This window comes from Neoarius graeffei, chromosome 8 (assembly GCF_027579695.1).
Source record: "Neoarius graeffei isolate fNeoGra1 chromosome 8, fNeoGra1.pri, whole genome shotgun sequence".
In the NCBI taxonomy this organism is placed as follows: domain Eukaryota; kingdom Metazoa; phylum Chordata; class Actinopteri; order Siluriformes; family Ariidae; genus Neoarius; species Neoarius graeffei.
In genome coordinates this window covers 69,896,736-69,915,324 of record NC_083576.1, presented here as the reverse complement: position 1 = coordinate 69,915,324, position 18,589 = coordinate 69,896,736, and the positions used below count along the sequence as shown (strand labels likewise).

Genomic DNA, 18,589 nt, shown 5'->3' with positions numbered 1-18,589 from the left:
TTTATGTCGGTTTTAAAAGATGTATTTGGTGCAACAAACTAACATGTTAGTGTTTTTCTGTGATATTATGCATTTTGAATTTAAAGGATATACTTCAAGGGGTGGCCAGGCCTCATTTAAAGGTGCTATTTGTAACCATAATTTAAAAAAAATCAGAATATGAAAAGTTTCAATATTTGTCAGAAATGTCTAGTGTGTTTTTGTATAGATATCTACTGAAGTTAACATTCTAACCAGCTAGCCCTAAAGCTGGGCATACACTGTGTGATTTTTTTCAATCCCGGTATTCAGCTGCTGCTCACACTGTACGAGTGAATCGCAGGGGTAAACAGCATGCAGCTTACGATTCCTGTTCTCACACTATACGATCCGATGCTTGGATGCGATGCTCAGGATTTCAAACAGTTTTGATTTTCATCCGATCGATCGGGAGGAGGTCGTGAGGTGTTAATCGCTTGTCGTTACCCCATGTATACTACACGATCCGAGACGCACCATTGAGCCAAAACTCGGCCCGATCTCCAAAATAGTCGCACGAGTGAAAATCGGGTCAAAATCGGGTCAAAAATCGCACAGTGTGTGCCCAGCTTTAGAGAGGCCTGACCAGCTGTCTTGAAATACTACTTTGTACCTTGAGGTAACAGTGAGTCACTAGCATGTGTCTGCCCTCAGTCCAAAATGAGAACAGGGAAAAAGTCAGTCAGGTGTTGCACATTAATTGTGAGCAAAGCTGCGTTCTAAACTCTTAACAGCAGCTGTGATATGAGCTGGACAGCTGTATCAAGTTCAAGACGATCACTAACGTGTGCTGAAAAGGCCTCCCCCACTAGATTTGTTGTTGGGCTCTTTGTGTGTTAATGTTGCTAAAATGGTTGGCACAAAGGTGTCTCTGAACATGCACAATTATGTACGATCAGTGCACAATTATGTACGATCAGTGCACAATTGTGTACGATCAGTACACAAAAAGCAGTACGGAGGGTGTCGTTTAAAAGTAGTCGGACAGTACTCAGATCTACTACATCTGTAATATGCAAAGGTGCTACACTATGATATCCCATAATTCAGCTGGAGTCAAGTATCAAGAATGGTTTAATACATATCTTCCACTGCAGAATTTTTTATTCTTGTGGCATACATGAGTAGGTCATCTGTGAACATCTGAGCTTGAGGACAGGTTAAATAGTGGTGGAGAATGTCAGAATTGTGCCCTTAGTACTTGGTCGTATACTCCTAGAACGTACTACAGTAATGGTTGAGTCGTAGGTTCTTAACCGACGTTAGTAGGCCTACACGCTGAGTGCTTGGATGCGGCCAAATGCAGTGAGATGTCAATTTGCTCTGGTTGCCCTGCCAATGACGCTGTGGAAGTTCAGTGACATGGATGGAATAAATAGCTACAAGTTTATTCAGAAGGCTTAGTCTTGCAAACTTTGCTTTATGACCCCTTTAAATAAACAGACAAGTCAACAGGTATCTTTGTGCCAAGTGACACCTACGTATGGTCAATTTAGAGCCACCAATTAGCCTAACCTGCATGTCTTTGGACTGTGGGGGGAATCCGGAGGAAACCCATGCAGACACGGGGAGAATATGCAAACTCCATGCAGAAAGGCCCCTGATAGCCACTGGGCTTAAACCCATAACCTCCTTGCTGTGAGGCAACAGTGCTAACCTCTGCACTACTGTAAACAAACTAATTACAAACTATTTAAAAGCCATTTGTATAGTGACTTTTGTGCATATGTGAAGTGCTCAATTATGTTTCAACATGCAGTTTACAGGACACGTTTACTAGCCCTGGTTTTTAATTAACATTAATGTTACTTTGTGTGGGGGTGGCACGGTGGTGTAGTGGTTAGCACTATCGCCTCACAGCAAGAAGGTCCTTGGTTCAAGCCCGGTGGCTGGCCTTTCTGTGTGGAGTTTGCATGTTCTCCCCATGTCTGCGTGGGTTTCCTCTGGGTGCTCCGGTTTCCCTCACAGTCCAAAGACGTGCAGGTTAGGCTAATTGGTGGCTCTAAATTGGCCATAGGTGTGAATGTGAGTGTGAATGGTTGTCTCTGTGTCAGCCTTGCGATAACCTGGTGACTTGTACAGGGTGTACCCTGCCTCTTGCCCATAGTCAGCTGGGATAGGCTCCAGCTTGCCTGTGACCCTGTAGAACAGGATAAAGCGGCTAGAGATAATGAGATGAGATGAGATAATGGATAGATGGGTTACTTTCAGGGCTTTACATTAACGTCCGCCCACCCGCCAAATGCGGGTAAAATTCGGCTTTGGCGGGTAATGACTTTAGTCCCACTAGCCACTTTGGTGGGTGGTTTATTCTGTGGTATGACAATATATTTTAATTGTAGTTTTCTCTGAAGGCATCTGATATAATAAACACATTGCAATGTAATATTACGCACCTACAACTCCCATGAGCACCTGCATAAACATTCTGATAACGTGTTAGAATTGTTGAGAACGTACTTTAACGTCTCAGATAAAATCAGTGATACGGTAACCTGTGGTTAATGAACGAAGCAACAAAGTTGCTGATGACTGACAAGAGCACTATGTGGCGGCGTATAGCTGGAGTTTCAAACCCTGCTGCTCAGGAAAAAAGGGGCAGAGATGAACAGGGCCCGAGGCAGCATTTTAAAATCACCAAGGTCAGTGATACGCAAAGCGCCTGCTGAAAAATGTTCAACATATTTAAATGAGATGGGTGAATTACACGTCACACGAGATCTATTCCCGAAATTACTTTTAATGGTGTTTGAACTGAATATCATCAGTTTTGAAAAAAAAAAATCATGTACAGTGGGGCAAAAAAGTATTTAGTCAGTCACCAATTGTGCAAGTTCTCCCACTTAAAAAGATAAGAGAGGCCTGTAATTTTCATCATAAGTATACCTGAACTATGAGAGACAAAATGAGAAAAAAAATCCAGAAAATCACATCAAATCTGATTTTTAAAGAATTTATTTGCACATTATGGTGGAAAATAAGTATTTGGTCAATAACAAAAGTTCATCTCAATACTTTGTTATATACCCTTTGTTGGCAATGACAGAGGTCAAACGTTTTCTGTAAGTCTTCACAAGGTTTTCACACACTTGCTGGTTTTTTGGCCCATTCCTCCATGCAGATCTCCTCTAGAGCAGTGATGTTTTGGAGCTGTCGCTGGGCAACACGGACTTTCAACTCCCTCCAAAGATTTTCTATGGGGTTGAGATCTGGAGACTGGCTAGGCCACTCCAGGACCATGAAATGCTTCTTACGAAGCCACTCCTTCGTTGCCTGGGCAGTGTGTTTGGGATCATTGTCATGCTGAAAGACCCAGCCACGTTTCATCTTCAATGCCCTTGCTGATGGAAGGAGGTTTTCACTCAGAATCTCACAATACATGGCCCCATTCATTCTTTCCTTTACACGGATCAGTCGTCCTGGTCCCGTCACAGAAAAACAGCCCCAAAGCATGATGTTTCCACCCCCATGCTTCACAGTAGGTATGGTGTTCTTTGGATGCAACTCAGCATTCTTTCTCCTCCAAACACGACAAGTTGAGTTTTTACCAAAAAGTTCTATTTTGGTTTCATCTGACCATATGACATTCTCCCAATCCTCTTCTGGATCATCCAAATGCTCTCTAGCAAACTTCAGACGGGCCTGGACATGTACTGGCTTAAGCGGGGGACTCGTCTGGCACTGCAGGATTTGAGTCCCTGGCGGCATAGTGTGTTACTGATGGTAGCCTTTGTTACTTTGGTCCCAGCTCTCTGCAGGTCATTCACTAGGTCCCCCCATGTGGTTCTGGGATTTTTGCTCACCGTTCTTGTGATCATTTTGACCCCACAGGGTGAGATCTTGCGTGGAGCCCCAGATTGAGGGAGATTATCAGTGGTCTTGTATGTCTTCCATTTTCTAATAATTGGTCCCACAGTTGATTTCTTCACACCAAGCTGCTTACCTATTGCAGATTCAGTCTTCCCAGCCTGGTGCAGGCCTACAATTTTGTTTCTGGTGTCCTTTGACAGCTCTTTGGTCTTAGCCATAGTGGAGTTTGGAGTGTGACTCTTTGAGGTTGTGGACAGGTGTCTTTTATACTGATAACGAGTTCAAACAGGTGCCATTAATACAGGTAATGAGTGGAGGACAGAGTAGCCTCTTAAAGAAGAAGTTACAGGTCTGTGAGAGCCAGAAATCTTGCTTGTTTGTAGGTGACCAAATACTTATTTTACCGAGGAATTTACCAATTAATTCATTAAAAATCCTACAATGTGATTTCCTGGATTCTTTCCCCCCATTCTGTCTCTCATAGTTGAAGTGTACATATGATGAAAATTACAGGCCTCTCTCATCTTTTTAAGTGGGAGAATTTGCACAGTTGGTGGCTGACTAAATACTTTTTTGCCCCAGTGTATGTGGCAAGAGTAAGAATAATTTAAGCTTGTTTAATGGTTTGATCTGGCCCAAGCAATGAGGACAAAAGATACCCTAACCACGTAGCCTATGGAACTAAGATACATTAACAATCTGGCATCCGTTACACCTACACAAAAAAAATTTCTGGGAAAAAAATCAGTATACACCACCATGTTTTAGGCAAAGTTGTCCAAGGCAAACATAAGTTGAAACTTTCCACTCTATTGCTTTGGCTTATTGAATGATTTATTTTTAAAATCACAAACAAGGCAGGCTACAACTGTGCTGCTTCGAAAATGTCAATTTAAATTTGTCATGAAAGTGCGCTGATGGTTACCATGGAAACCCCGTGTCTCCTGCACTGTGTTCCTCCGCCGAGTTACGCGCTCATTCGCTTTTGTGTTCTTGGCCTCAGAGCTGCGTGCGCGAAACAGACACAGAAGAAAGAATCAGCGTTTAACATAATTAACAATGCACTTTTTATGGAGACGTTTTAATGTTATTCTTTTTTTTATCCAGTTGAATATTTAGCGTACAAATGTATTTTCAGCTCTTAGAAATGACCGAGGTCTGGACTGCTGGGGCATCAGAGCTGACTACGGCCATGGAGATGAACAAGACACTAATAGGAAGATAAGACAGTTCAATGACAAATGAAAGTTCGGGTGAGATTGGCTAGGTCATAGCAAAACCGAAAATACCCTGTATTGCGAAGACTGTAGAAAGTCTGGCAAAAACAGGCACCAGTAATTTTAAACTCGAAACTATAAAGGACTACGAAAAGTCAAATGCACACATCGGTACTATAACATCAAAACAGGCGAAGACGGCTGGTCACTACAGGTCAGCATTGCTTTCAGTCCCTGGCTGTCATGAAGTCAGCTGAGCTGGAGAGGATGAAGCTGCTGTTTAGAACTGTTCACGCGATTGGAAAGAAGTTGATCCCGCCCCAGCTATCAACTTACAGCCTGCTGGAAGCCTCAGGTCACGAAGACCATTTTTCATGGACCATTCAGACTCATCTGATGATGAATGTAATGAGTAGAGTTGAGCCAGATACTCGGCTGAAATGAGTATCCGGTACGGATAAAGCACTTTTGCTGAGTACGAGTAATACGAGTCAATATCTGTGCTCGGACTGATTGAAAATCCTCACACAGCATCACAGCGCCCCTCCCCTACGCACACCGCTCTGATCACTCACACAGAGAAGAGCTCTGTGTCTCTCCGGTTCGTGGCTCTTTTCTGTTAATGTTTCGAGTTTCTTCAGCTTCAAGTTTGTTTTTATTTCAGTTTGTACTTACTTATAACCAGTAGAGTTCTGGTAAACGTGGGTTCGTTCAGATGTGGTGCTTGGTAGAAAGCGACTCGCGTTGCGTCTCTGCCTGTCGGAGATTTTTTATCTTTTTTTAACCATCGGTTAAAAACAGCTTTTTTTTTTTTACTTCAGGCATTGAGTGTCTGACACTTTCTTGCTGTAATTCATGTAAAAATAAAGGTAGTAGTGGTATAAGTACCGTAAAATACCAAATAATAGCCGAGTTCCAATTAACCGCCGAGTTCCCTTTAACGGCCGGGTGTACGCGTGTGTTGTGACAAATAAAGGCCGGTTCCGAATACTCGCCGGGGTCTAAAAAAAAAAAAGCGTCCGAACGTTCTATCTAGAATCTTGAGGCCCAGCACTTTTCTGGTTTTCTGGTGTTTAAACGATTTTGCATTGCATAGTTTTCTACCGAAACAATATGAATGAATGAATGAATGAATGAATGAAATTATTTCTATAATACTGTTTACAACATTTTGTTACGTGATAATAAACATGCCATTTCAATGTTATAATCTTGGTCTACCGTAATATTTCTTGAGGAATGCAACTCCGTAACTTTTGACAGATGTCTTAGCCACCCCTTTGGGTATATCCAACGAAAGCCAGCGTGTGTGGTGACATTGAGGACTGCGGGTTTCCAAGGTTGGACTGCTGCTTCTGTTAAACGACCTAAATTGCCGAATGCATGCGTCAAAGCACACACTGAGTTTTATTAAAGACCTTATACCATTTCACTTGCCCTTACCCATTCGGATCTGGAAGACGCTTTACAAAAAAGGTGAGAGCGTTCTAACATGCATTTCAGTCTGCTCGCGGCCAATCTAATCCAAGGGGCCTTTTCAACAAGTAATCTGTCGTGCAAGTTGGGCAGAAGCACGCGTCAGGCAGGCAACATGTAGGCCTACAAGTCAGTAACCTATTCAACTAACTTTCATCCGAACTTTAAGTTTTCTACGGGGTCGAGCCACCGTACCAACTCACTCGGGGAATAGGCTCATATCGGCCAAATAGGGAGACGTCTTGGAGAGAAACGTGATGCAAGATGACAGTATGTAGCCACTGCAGGTCACTTATTTTTCAGCATAAGAAAAAACCCTTTGGTTTGACACTTCGCACCCTAATTATGTTGCTTCAACGTCGCGCCCTCCATGCAATTTCAGATTGACAGACATCGCGAAGCGCAAAGGGCGGAGGCTGCATGGGTGAGGGTGATAGCAAGTGACCATAACTTTGCAGAGTAATTAAATCACAGTGCTGCGCACAGACAATGGTGTGGTTTCTTGATTATTTTGTAAAGCATGCGCTTAACTAGTCATTAACAGGAAAAGGTGTGTGATTTATCCTTTATCCACCCCGACTGTGCCATGCGAAGATGCATTCTGCGTCTTCAAAATTCCCCGAAGTCGGCACCGTGCTATCTGTAATCTAACTCTAAACAAACTGTAAGTTATACTGGTTAAAAGTAGGCCTATCTGAGAATGATTTTTTTCCCCGTTTTGAGGTAGATTTTGGGGAAGGTGTTTGTGAAGAAGGACTTAATCGCCTGTTCCAAATAGCCGCCTAGTCTCTAATACGCGCCGGGTCTCTTACGTGATTGAGACAAATAATCGCCCGGGCTATTATTTGGTATTTTACGGTATTACAAATTAAGCTACACACTCTCTCTCTCTCTCTCTCTCTCTCTCTCTCTCTCTCTCTCTCTCTCTCTGCCGGTCGTCGGAGTTTTTTTTTTTTAAACCATCAGTTGGCTCTAACCAGTTTTATTTTACTTCACGCACTGAGTGTCTGACACTTTCTAGGTAGCAGCGGTATAAATAATATTACAAATTAAGCTACACACACACACACACACACACACACACACACACACACCTGGTGTGGAAATAAAAAAAAAATAAAAAAGAACCAAAAAAAATCACACTGATCATAAAAAAATTAAAAGTTAAAAAAGAAAGTTATGTTGAGTATGAAAACTCTTGTTCATTACATTTCATTTCATAATTGCAACCGCATGTGTTGTATTCATTGTTGCAAAACTTGTTCTGTAAATAGTTCGTTTGCTATCGTGATCAAAACCATTGATCTGAAGCTCAATGCTGATGCTGTCCTGTAAATAGTTTTCTAATCAGCAATAAATATAACAATTTCTGATCAATCCATATCAATTGCATGCTTAAAATAAGATACTGGTTAAAGCCCCGCCCGTTTCAAGACAACCAGACCCACTTCCGGGTTAAATCCCGCCCAATTCCGGGTTAGGCCCCGCCCACTCCGAGTACGGATACGGATACAGATAATTCATATGGTTAACAGATACAGATAATGCTGTACTCGCTCATCCCGAGTAATGAGGATATTTAATGTCTCTCTCTACACATGTTCACATACATACACACACTATTAATAGATAATACATAATATACATAATACTACTTGATAATACACATAATACTTGCATATCAAAACATCAAATGTTTTTCAATGATAAATGTTTTGAATTGGACTTTTAATATTAGAATCAGTTCAGTTGTACTGAATGTTATTTTTCATATTATACGATATTTCATATTGTAAGGGGCTTGAATTTGAGTTCAATAAACAATATATTTTTGTCTGAATTGGTTGCATGTTTTCATATAGGGAGCTACCTTAACAGCACTGAATACTTGAGTGCTACTGTAGAAATACATTATACGCTGCCATTCATAATTAAATCTAGATCTTCCGAACTTTAACGTATCATGGTGAAGAAAAAACTGCGATTTCCTGGCAACAAAATTGTAGCGAGTGAAAAGGCTGAATGGCTAGTGACTCGGGAAAACCACTAGCCACAGTGGCTGGTGAGCAAAAAAGTTAATGTAAAGCCCTGGTTACTTTGTGTGTAGATTCCACTAAAGTAGGTCCTGCTTGAAGTTACTGTAATTGGTGAAAATCAGGGTTGTTTAGGGCAAGTTGCATTCATGCTTCACAAACAAGCACTCTCGAGCGAAAATGTTGCCTGTAAATAGTGTTGAAAACAGGGATACGTCGTTAAAAATGTGGAAACCCGCCACCGCCATTATTAATTTCTCCTCCATTGTACTTGGGACTGGTGTGAAGGGAACCAAAATTTTCACGACTGTAGCGGGGAGCACTTCTTCATTCTGATTGGTTGTCTCTGAACACGTCATCGCACATTACCATAAAGTGGCCCGGACTTCCGCTTTAGTCTGATGCCCATAACTAATGGTCTTTTTCTCTTCTCCCCTTCTCACTAATGGCCGTGTTGCTGCTGAGAGGTGTTGGGCTTCTAGTCGGTAACACGGTTTGGACCCAGAAATAGTTATCAGCGTGTCTTAACAAACGGACAGAAGCAAAACCAGAGTTGGTGTTGTTTTCCACCTGGAGACAACTTTGTCGAGTAAAAGGAATTAAGTTTGCTGCTGAACTTGCAGCGTTTGTTCTAAGTAAACAGTTGTTAATGCTAATATTGACTATTTAGTAATAACTTATAAAGGTAGCTAATTATATAACATTCACTAACAAGTACAGAGGCACATGGAAGGGAAAGAGAGAGAAAGGAAGGAAGGACGGACTCTAAGTCAAGTCAAGTTTATTTCTATAGCACTTTTAACAATAGACATTGTTGCAAAGCAGTTTTACAGAATTTGAATGACTTTAAACAGAAGCTAATTTTATCCCTAATCTATCTCCAATGAGCAAGCCTGTGGCGAGAGTGGCAAGGAAAAACTCCCTCAGACAACATGAGGAAGAAACCTCGAGAGGAGCCAGACTCAAAAGGGAACCCATCCTCATTTGGGCAACAACAGACAACATGACGATAACATTAACAGTTTTAACATGAAGTCAGTTTTGTTGATGTTATAACTCTTCAATTGATGGAAACTAGAGTGCAAAACTGTTCATGACAACTGCAGTCCTAAAGTTAGCAAATCAACTGTAGTCCTCAGCCATAAAAGCATTACTATAAGTGTCCAAAGCATCTTGCAAGTGTGACTTTCAACTGTCCATATGGGGCCGTCCTCCACAGGAGCGATATGATGAGACTCAGACCGGACATAAGGCATCAGGATGGATCAGGCAGGTCCGAGGAGCAGAAGAGGTCAGCATCTCCATCCATCCATTATCTATAACCGCTTATCCTGTTCTACAGGGTTGCAGGCAAGCTGGAGCCTATCCCAGCTGACTATGGGCTGGTACACCCTGGACAAGTCGCCAGGTGGTCAGCATCTCGATCTCAGGATTGACACGTAACTCAGAGGGACAGATGGGGAGAGAAAAAACACAGGTTGTTAGGTATGCCCAATGTCACCTGAATAAATAGGAACAGTATACATTTTGCACTAAAGCAGGGACTCTGGCAAAACTATGACAGCATAACTAAAAAGGGAGAGCTAGAAGGTAACACAGGCATGAGGGAGCCCCGGGACATAAAGCAGCCATCCACGACACCATCAATAAACTCAAATGGGGGACTGACAGCATCCATACATCCCAGTTTACCAAAACACTCTGTCTGAGGACCCTCCAGATCTACTCCTTTCCCTCATGAACACTATTAACAAAAGGCTTAACTAAACAGATATATCTTCACCCTAGACTTAAACTTAACTTCTAGGTTCTCAACCCTGGTTAGTTTTCTCTGCTTGCACTTCGCCTGATTCAATTAATCGGCTAGTTAACAGTCCTCTGAGTTGCTTAGGTTAGGGAAGACATAAAAATGTTCAGGATAGCGGGTATTTTCGGACCCGGAATGTGTGAGCCTGTGTATTAAATTGTAGTTATTAAAAAAATATTCAAAAACAACAACAACATGGAGATATGATCAGTGCCTTCGTTTTGGCTCTGCTGTTTAGACTCCGACTACCAGGAGGCGCTGTTGTTTGGAGCTGATATTGATTCTGTAGCAGCAATTTATGGTAAGGCTATATATTTATTTATATTTACCGTTTAGATTAGTGTAACATCATCTAAGCTACGCACAAGTGGTGTTTTATTTTATGGAAGGCATAAGTATCCTTTAATGCATTATGGTGTGAAATGTGCCTCCTGTAAATCGAGAATAAATGACATTAAGGTAAGCACCGCTGACTGTGACTAAGCAGGCCTAGTGTATAACCTGCAGTATGAAAATGGCGGAGTAGTGACTCAGGTGTAAAGATGAACTAATGTTCCTTTTGCGTAAATTTAAGACTGAAAAGAGCGTGTTTCGTGTTTTTGGGAAAGTGGAGAATTTTATTGGTGTAACTTTTCAACCTTTGTATCACGAAAAGTACGTTTTCTTACTTTTTTTCTTATAAATCGGTCGGGTTTTTGGCGAAATTTTGCATGCAGTATGTGTTTTTAAATGATGGTATGTATTAAAATTATTGCCCACAATTTTATCATATTTTCTCCGAGAAATCCTCGTGAAACAAGTTTTACAGATTTGCACGTAATCAATTTGGTCTCTGTCCTTTCCCGAGTTGGTGACGGTTTTCTCCTGCAATACTACATTTGACCACTGAGGGGCAATGTTATATAATTCAGGACAATTTTGACATGTTTTTAAATGCCAGACATTCGGTTTGTCGTGTTTTAGCTGTTTGAATCAAAGTATTTTAAGCTCGTTTGAAGGTTTCTTTTGAAAACCTGTTTCCTAAATCGGTGTGAGTTTGTAGTGAGGAGGATTTTGTGTTCTCGTCTCCGATTGGTCAGTTTCTGCATACATTATCATTTCCTTTTGGTTTTGGTGATTTTAAGACGCTTAAATCGCCTTTTTCTCTGCTGATTTTGGCATTACCTATATATTTCCTATATTTTATACTGGTTTATTATACAATATTAAGAGACAGGAGGATTTGCCGTCCTCGGGTTTACAGTTGTGTAGAATGTCCCGGGTTGTTGGTTGGTAGTCTCGGTATCGCTTCTCGGCCTTTTGGCTAAGATCAAGTGTAGTATCTGTTCTTATCAGTTTAATATCTGATACGTCCCCTATCCGGGGACCATATATTAAATTGATTTTTGGAACAGGGAGATGGAATAGGGGCTTGCTCCGTCCACTCCACGCATCGACCCGGTATTGCAGTACTTCCGGGAACGGTGCACCCCCTTCTAACTGTTAAAGAAAGATCATGTCTGGTTATCTGTCTGCTGTTGTTTAGTCAGTCAGTTACATGCGCGTTTGGGTAAGTGTCATGAAAAAATATGCTGATAAACAGTGTATTAACGCTTTGAAGCTCAAGGTCTTTTAGACATTCTGAGGCAGTTTGGTAAACCTGTACAGTTTTAAGTATTTGATTTAACTAAAACTATAATGAAATGAGAGTAACATGAATGTAATGAAAAAAAGTTTTATTAAAATTCACTGTAAGCACAAATAGACAAAAACCTGTTTTCAAAGGTGTTCAAATCTTGTAAAAATACACAGTATAAATATATCTGAGTGGGGCTTTCAAAGTTTGAACATTGTAAACATAGGTCTTGGCTACATAATAGTAACGAGCATTTAGAAATTGTATGTAGTTTCAATACATATTGTAAAAAAGTCTGACAAATGTAAGTCACAAGTCTCTTTCACATGCATACTAATGAGACGGGCGTATCACACCTATGAAAGGCCATCCCAGCTGTCTTTGTCCATGTGGTGTTGACTGTTATGCCGCTTTTCCACTACAAACGCGGCTGAGCCGTGCCGTGCCGAGTCGAGCTGAGCGGGGCTGTTGGAGTTGCATTTCGACTACAACCGCGCTGAACCGTGCTGGCTGGAAGTGGGTGGACACATTGGGTGGAGTTAGCGAAAGTGGGTGGACGTCATGTGATGTCGTTAAGCAGCGCAAACAGTGACATCAGTGACAGTGGCGGAACAAGTCAGAGCCGGGCCGGGGGCGGGGCAAATGACCGGGCCCTTTATTAAAGCTTATCATAACATCATTTTAGGCTACAAAATGTCCGCAACTGCGGTGTTTACCAATTTCAACACTACCGGGTGCAACTATGTTATTTAGTACATCAAGTCCTTCAAACGAACATGTAACTCAGAAACAAAAAACATTAGGATACTGTACATGGCTCATAATAAAACATCAATAGCCTATACTGCGCACATTATTTGAAGGGCATACGAATGAGCGCTCAGAGGTTTCAACAGTGATAGGAAGAGTCAGAAATAAAAGGAGGGCGGTGCAAACCTCACTGAATGCACTGTGTTTACCAATTTCAACACTCCGGGGTGCAACTATGTTATTTTGTACATTAAGTCCTTCAAACGAACATGTAACTCAGAAACAAAAAAACATTCGGCGACATACTGTACATGGCTCATAATAAAACATCAATAGCCTACTGCGCGCATTATTTGAAGGGCATACGGCGAGCCTTGCGCTCCGCGAACTCGTCCACGATGCTCTGTATGTCACTGATTCAGTGATCTTTTAAGCGGTAGTCTCACGACCCGAATAGTAAACAATAAACATGGAGGACATGGAGTCGTTAGTGTTGCTGGTCTTGGTGCTGTGGCTTGACAACGCCAACAGATACTGGCAAGAGCGTGTAGATGAGGCGAGGCGCATAAGGCTTCAGAAATTCTCGTAATTCGTAATTCTTCTTCTTCCGGGTTTGCGGTGTTTACAGATCCCAGCGTGCTCGCGGGGCGTGTGTGGGCATGTGAGGACACTCCTCCTCACCAATCAGTGCACAGGGGAGTGTCTGCTCACGCCCCCAGCCTCAGTCAGCACGGTTTGGCTCGCTTCAGCCCTACCCCAAAACGGTGCGAGTTTTAGGGGCTAAGCAGGGCTGAAACGAGCTGAGTCGTGCTGGTTTTTGGTAGTCGAAACGCGAGCCGTGTCGGGCTGAAGTGAGCTGAAGCGAGCTGAAGTGAGCTGAAAAAGGGTAGTGGAAAAGGGCCATTAATCTGACAATAGCTGTCAATTGATGCTCTGCCAGGATTTAGAATAATAATAGAACAATAGAGTTTAGATTATCCTGTTCTACAGGGTCGCAGGCAAGCTGGAGCCTATCCCAGCTGACTACGGGCGAAAGGCGAGGTACATCCTGGACAAGTCGCCAGGTCATCACAGGGCTGACACATAGACACAGACAACCATTCACACTCACATCTACGGTCAATTTAGAGTCACCAGTTAACCTAACCTACATGTCTTTGGACTGTGGGGGAAACCGGAGCACCCGGAGGAAACCCACGCGGACACGGGGAGAACATGCAAACTCCGCACAGAAAGGCCCTCGCCAGCCACGGGGCTCGAACCCAGACCTTCTTGGTAAAGGGACATACTTTCATATAAAAAAAAAAACAAAATTGGTCCAGAATATGTACTTTAACATCTGCAGGAAACTCCTGTGGATGTTCTATGAGTCTGTGGTTGCCAGTGTCCTGTTTTACACCGTGGTGTGCTGGGGGGGTAGTATATCCAGGCTGGACAAATTGATCAGGCGGGCCATCTCTGTGGTTGGCATGAAGTTGGACTCTCTGGTGATTGGTGGTAGAGAAGAAGTCTATGGACAAACTACTGAATATCATGGATGATGCCAGTCACCTTCTACACACCGTCATCAGCAACCAGAGGAGCCTGTTCAGTGACAGAATGCTCCTTCCTAAGTGCAGGACGAACAGACTTTAAAACTCCTTTGTCCCTCACGCCATCAGACTGTACAACTCCTGTCTGGGGGGGAGGGAGGCAGGGTAACAGGAGGACAGAGGACGGGAAGGAGCAGTAGCCTAGCCTGACAAAAAGCAATACTGGACAGTGTGCAATATAAATGTGCAATACCTCTCCTGCTGGACTTTTTTTTCCTTTTCCCATATCTTATTCTTTTTTATATTTCTATATGTAAATAATTTAATTTATCTAGAAGTTTTCTCTATTTTCTATTCTCTGTTTATCCTGTAATGATGCTACTGGAATTTTAATTTCCTTGAGGGAACCCTCCCAAAGGGATCAATAAAGTTCTTTCTAATCTAATGTTGTTTAGTTTGTTTCTGGAGTCCTGTATTTGTGATCTATGAATCACAAGCCCTTTTGGCTTGATTAGTCTCTATTTCTGAGTCGCTTGTGCTCCTTTTCTATAGAAATCCTCTATAATTGTACAACTTTTTTTTTTTCTCGAAAGCATACTAATAAAGTCTCATCTCATCTCTAGCCACTTTATCCTGTTCTACAGGGTCGCAGGCAAGCTGGAGCCTATCCCAGCTGACTATGGGCAAAAGGCGGGGTACGCCTTGGACAAGTCGCCAGGTCATCACAGGGCTGACACATAGACACAGACAACCATTCGCACTCACATTCACACCTACGGTCAGTTTAGAGTCACCAGTAAATCTAACCTGCATGTCTTTGGACTGTGGGGGAAACCAGAGCACCTGGAGGAAACCCACACGGACACGGGGAGAACATGCAAACTCCACACAGAAAGGCCCTCGCCGGCCACGGGGCTCGAATCCGGACCTTCTTGCTGTGAGGCGACAGCACTAACCACTGCACCACCATGCCACCCTGCTAATAAAGTATCCAGCGAATTATCAAAGTTTACCCCCAGAAAAGGGTTTTTACGTGGTTCATGCAGCAGCAGCATCAGTGTGGTTTTGAAGAAGCTGCTCTGCCCTTAAACTAGCTTGTCTTTTTCCACGATTCAGATCCTAATCTCTCTCTGACATGAACATTCAACTCGCTACTTGGACTTTTTGTTGCATTAAAAACTACCTGACCAAAGCTTGCGTATTATTTACTGTAAAACATGTAGCATTTAATATTTTTTGTGTCATTAACTCGCAGGAATAAGAGTCGATAGCATGTTTAAGTTATAAAAATGCAACTTGTAGTCCTGGATAGAACGGATTTCCTGCGGGCGATTTAACTTGACACGGCACCAGATATTTAATCACAGTCACAAAATTTGTAAAGTTATACGGTTAATAAATCGTGAATGAGTCTTCGTTTGTGGCAGGCGGAACTATAAATCCGGAGCGGTGTATCCTATACGGACTCATTACCGGTCGGACAGAAATGTCTGCGCTCATGCGTGTTTTTTCAGACATTGTAATTAAATAGTAACTAGTAACTGTATAAAGTTAATGGCACGTTTTCCTACCCCTGCCTCTCATTTATTCGCTAAAACAGTGAATGAAGGCGAGATTTATTTTAGAGAAGTCATTTTGTTTTAGCTATAACTCAACCTAATCTGCACACAGAGGGGTGGGGCTAACTGTGAGTGAGGCTTTAAAATAACCTTCATAAAAAATGTTAATAACGTTCTTCCTGCTTACCGTGTAATAATGTGCTATTTCTTCTGGACTGATTACTGTGATTAAAAAAAAAGTCTGTTTCAATAAATAAATAAAAAAAAACTGTGTTCTGAGCATTGCGGATGTACTTATTCAGCAGCAGTGCATTGTGGGAAGTATGGTGCTGAATTATTAAGAAAATAGACGACCATACAGATTTGTGTAATAAAAGTAGTCTTATTTTTTTGCTGTACTTTTAGAATGCAGTGTTTTAGCCTCAGATGTGAAGTAATGATTAGTGCCATTTTTTTTGCCCTGTTGGTAAACCGTATCTGCTGTGGTGTAGTCGCTGGCCGATGGCACTACAATTCATACTTACCTGGCAGGGGAGATACCATGATCAAGAAGGTGGTTCACCCAGGGCGAGGCTCAGCCATTGCACTCCGGTTGTGCTGACCCCTGCGAATTCCCCAAATGTGGGAATCTCGACTGCATAATTTCTGGTAGTGGGGGACTGCGTTCGCGCTCTCCCCTGATGTTGTTTGTACTAATATCAGATTACACACTTTTTTTTTTTTGCAGAAGATATTTGAGCGTTTTACTGAGCGTTGTGTAGTAACCGTTGAACTCAAGCAGCTGTGTGCATTTGACTGACAAGCTATTATAGTGAATAGGAATGATACTATATAGAAGCAATGCATCTTGTTTTATGAGTGATATTACAGGAAAATAATCCATGGCGGAGTCGTTAACTGGGCATTGTCTTCTGTAAAAGGCCAAGGTTTTTTTTTTACTGTACATACTGAAGTATATTAATTCTTTTATACTAGTAATTGGTTTTGAATTTATTAAAATAAGAGATATGATACCGTCCTGAAGACTTTTCAGTGGCAGAAAATGTAGGGTGTTAAAGTGCATATCCTGGACCAGAATGTCCCTTTACACACTCATTCAGAAGGGTAATTTTGCACAAGGCCATCTGTCCAGAGCAGAAAAAAAATAACAAAACGCATCTGGAAAAATCCCAAGGGAGTCTGGAGCCAGATTCGTGACGTCACCTGCGGAAGCGCCAGCAGGCTGCGCGAGCTTGCACGGTTTCAGTGCACAGCCTGTGTAGACCAAGTTTAGCAGCTAGCGATTTTGCATTGAAATATGGAATTGTCACCTGAAAGGAAAGAGAGAAAGCACAACTTTATTCATCACACACTTGTGAAATTTCCTCTCTGCATTTAACCCATCGGAAGCAGTGAACACACACACATACCCAGAGCAGTGGGCAGCCATGCTAATAGCGCCCGGGGAGCAGTTGGGAATTAGGTGCCTCGCTCAAGGCCGTCCCATATTAACCTAACCTGCACGTCTTTGGATTGTGGGGGAAACCGGCACACCCGGAAGAAACCCACACAAATACGGGGAGAACATGCAAATTCCACACAGAAAGGCCCTTGCTGGCCACTGGGTTCGAACCCGGAACCTTCTTGCTGTGAGGCGGCCGTGCTAACCACTACACCACCTGCCTGAGCGCAATGTGGGAAACGATGAGTACTAATCCCATCAAGATTGGTGTTGCTACACCCTCCTATGATATATTAAAGTTATACGGTATAACTTTACTTAACCGGTTTTAAGGCCGAGGCCTTTGACCGCTATAGACCAAAGTCTCATCTCATTATCTCTAGCCGCTTTATCCTGTTCTACAGGGTCACAGGCAAGCTGGAGCCTATCCCAGCTGACTATGGGCAAAAGGCGGGGTACACCCTGGACAAGTCGCCAGGTCATCACAGGGCTGACACATAGACACAGACAACCATTCACACTCACATTCACACCTACGGTCAATTTAGAGTCACCAGTTAACCTAACCTGCATGTCTTTGGACTGTGGGGGAAACCGGAGCACCCAGAGGAAACCCACGCGGACAACAGGGAGAACATGCAAACTCCGCACAGAAAGGCCCTCGCCGGCCACGGGGTTCGAGCCCGGACCTTCTTGCTGTGAGGCAACAGCGCTAACCACTACACCACCGTGCTGCCCTAGACCAAAGTCATGTAAATAAAAAATTTATGGTGAAAGTAAGAAATACCGTTACCGACCTGCTCAATTAAGACTGATTTGACGCCATTGATTGTGGGTTGACTCTCATTAAAACAGGATAGGGTGTTATAACTTATGCAACATACATGTACATGCATGCATTTTCACTGATAAAATGTAAAAGGCTAATTAAATAATCAGATGAACTGAGACAATCACATTCTGAAGCAAATTAAATAATCTTATGGCCCTTTTCCACTACCCTTTTTCAGCTCACTTCAGCTCACTTCAGCCCGACACGGCTCTCGTTTCGACTACCAAAGAACAGCACGACTCGGCTCGCTTCAGCCCTGCTTAGCCCCTAAAACTCGCACCGTTTTGGAGTGGGGCTGAAGCGAGCCAAAGCGAGCCGAGTGGGGCTAGGGGCGTGAGGAGACACTCCCCTGTGCACTGATTGGTGAGGGGGAGTGTCCTCACATGCCCACACACGCCCCGCGAGCACGCTGGGATCTGTAAACACCGTAAACCTGGAAGAAGAATAATTACGAATTACGAGAATTTCTGAAGCCTTATGCGCCTCGCCTCATCTATAC

At 42.7% G+C, this 18,589-nt stretch overlaps 2 non-coding genes across 2 annotated transcripts; both read left to right on the top strand.

The window, feature by feature from the left end:
* The first annotated feature begins 11,644 nt into the window (after positions 1–11,644).
* On the top strand, positions 11,645–11,835 carry LOC132891084 (U2 spliceosomal RNA). Its single transcript, XR_009655262.1, has one exon. It is a non-coding gene; the product is annotated as a U2 spliceosomal RNA (small nuclear RNA).
* Positions 11,836–16,333: 4,498 nt separating this feature from the next.
* On the top strand, positions 16,334–16,497 carry LOC132891081 (U1 spliceosomal RNA). Its single transcript, XR_009655259.1, has one exon. It is a non-coding gene; the product is annotated as a U1 spliceosomal RNA (small nuclear RNA).
* Positions 16,498–18,589: the final 2,092 nt, after the last annotated feature.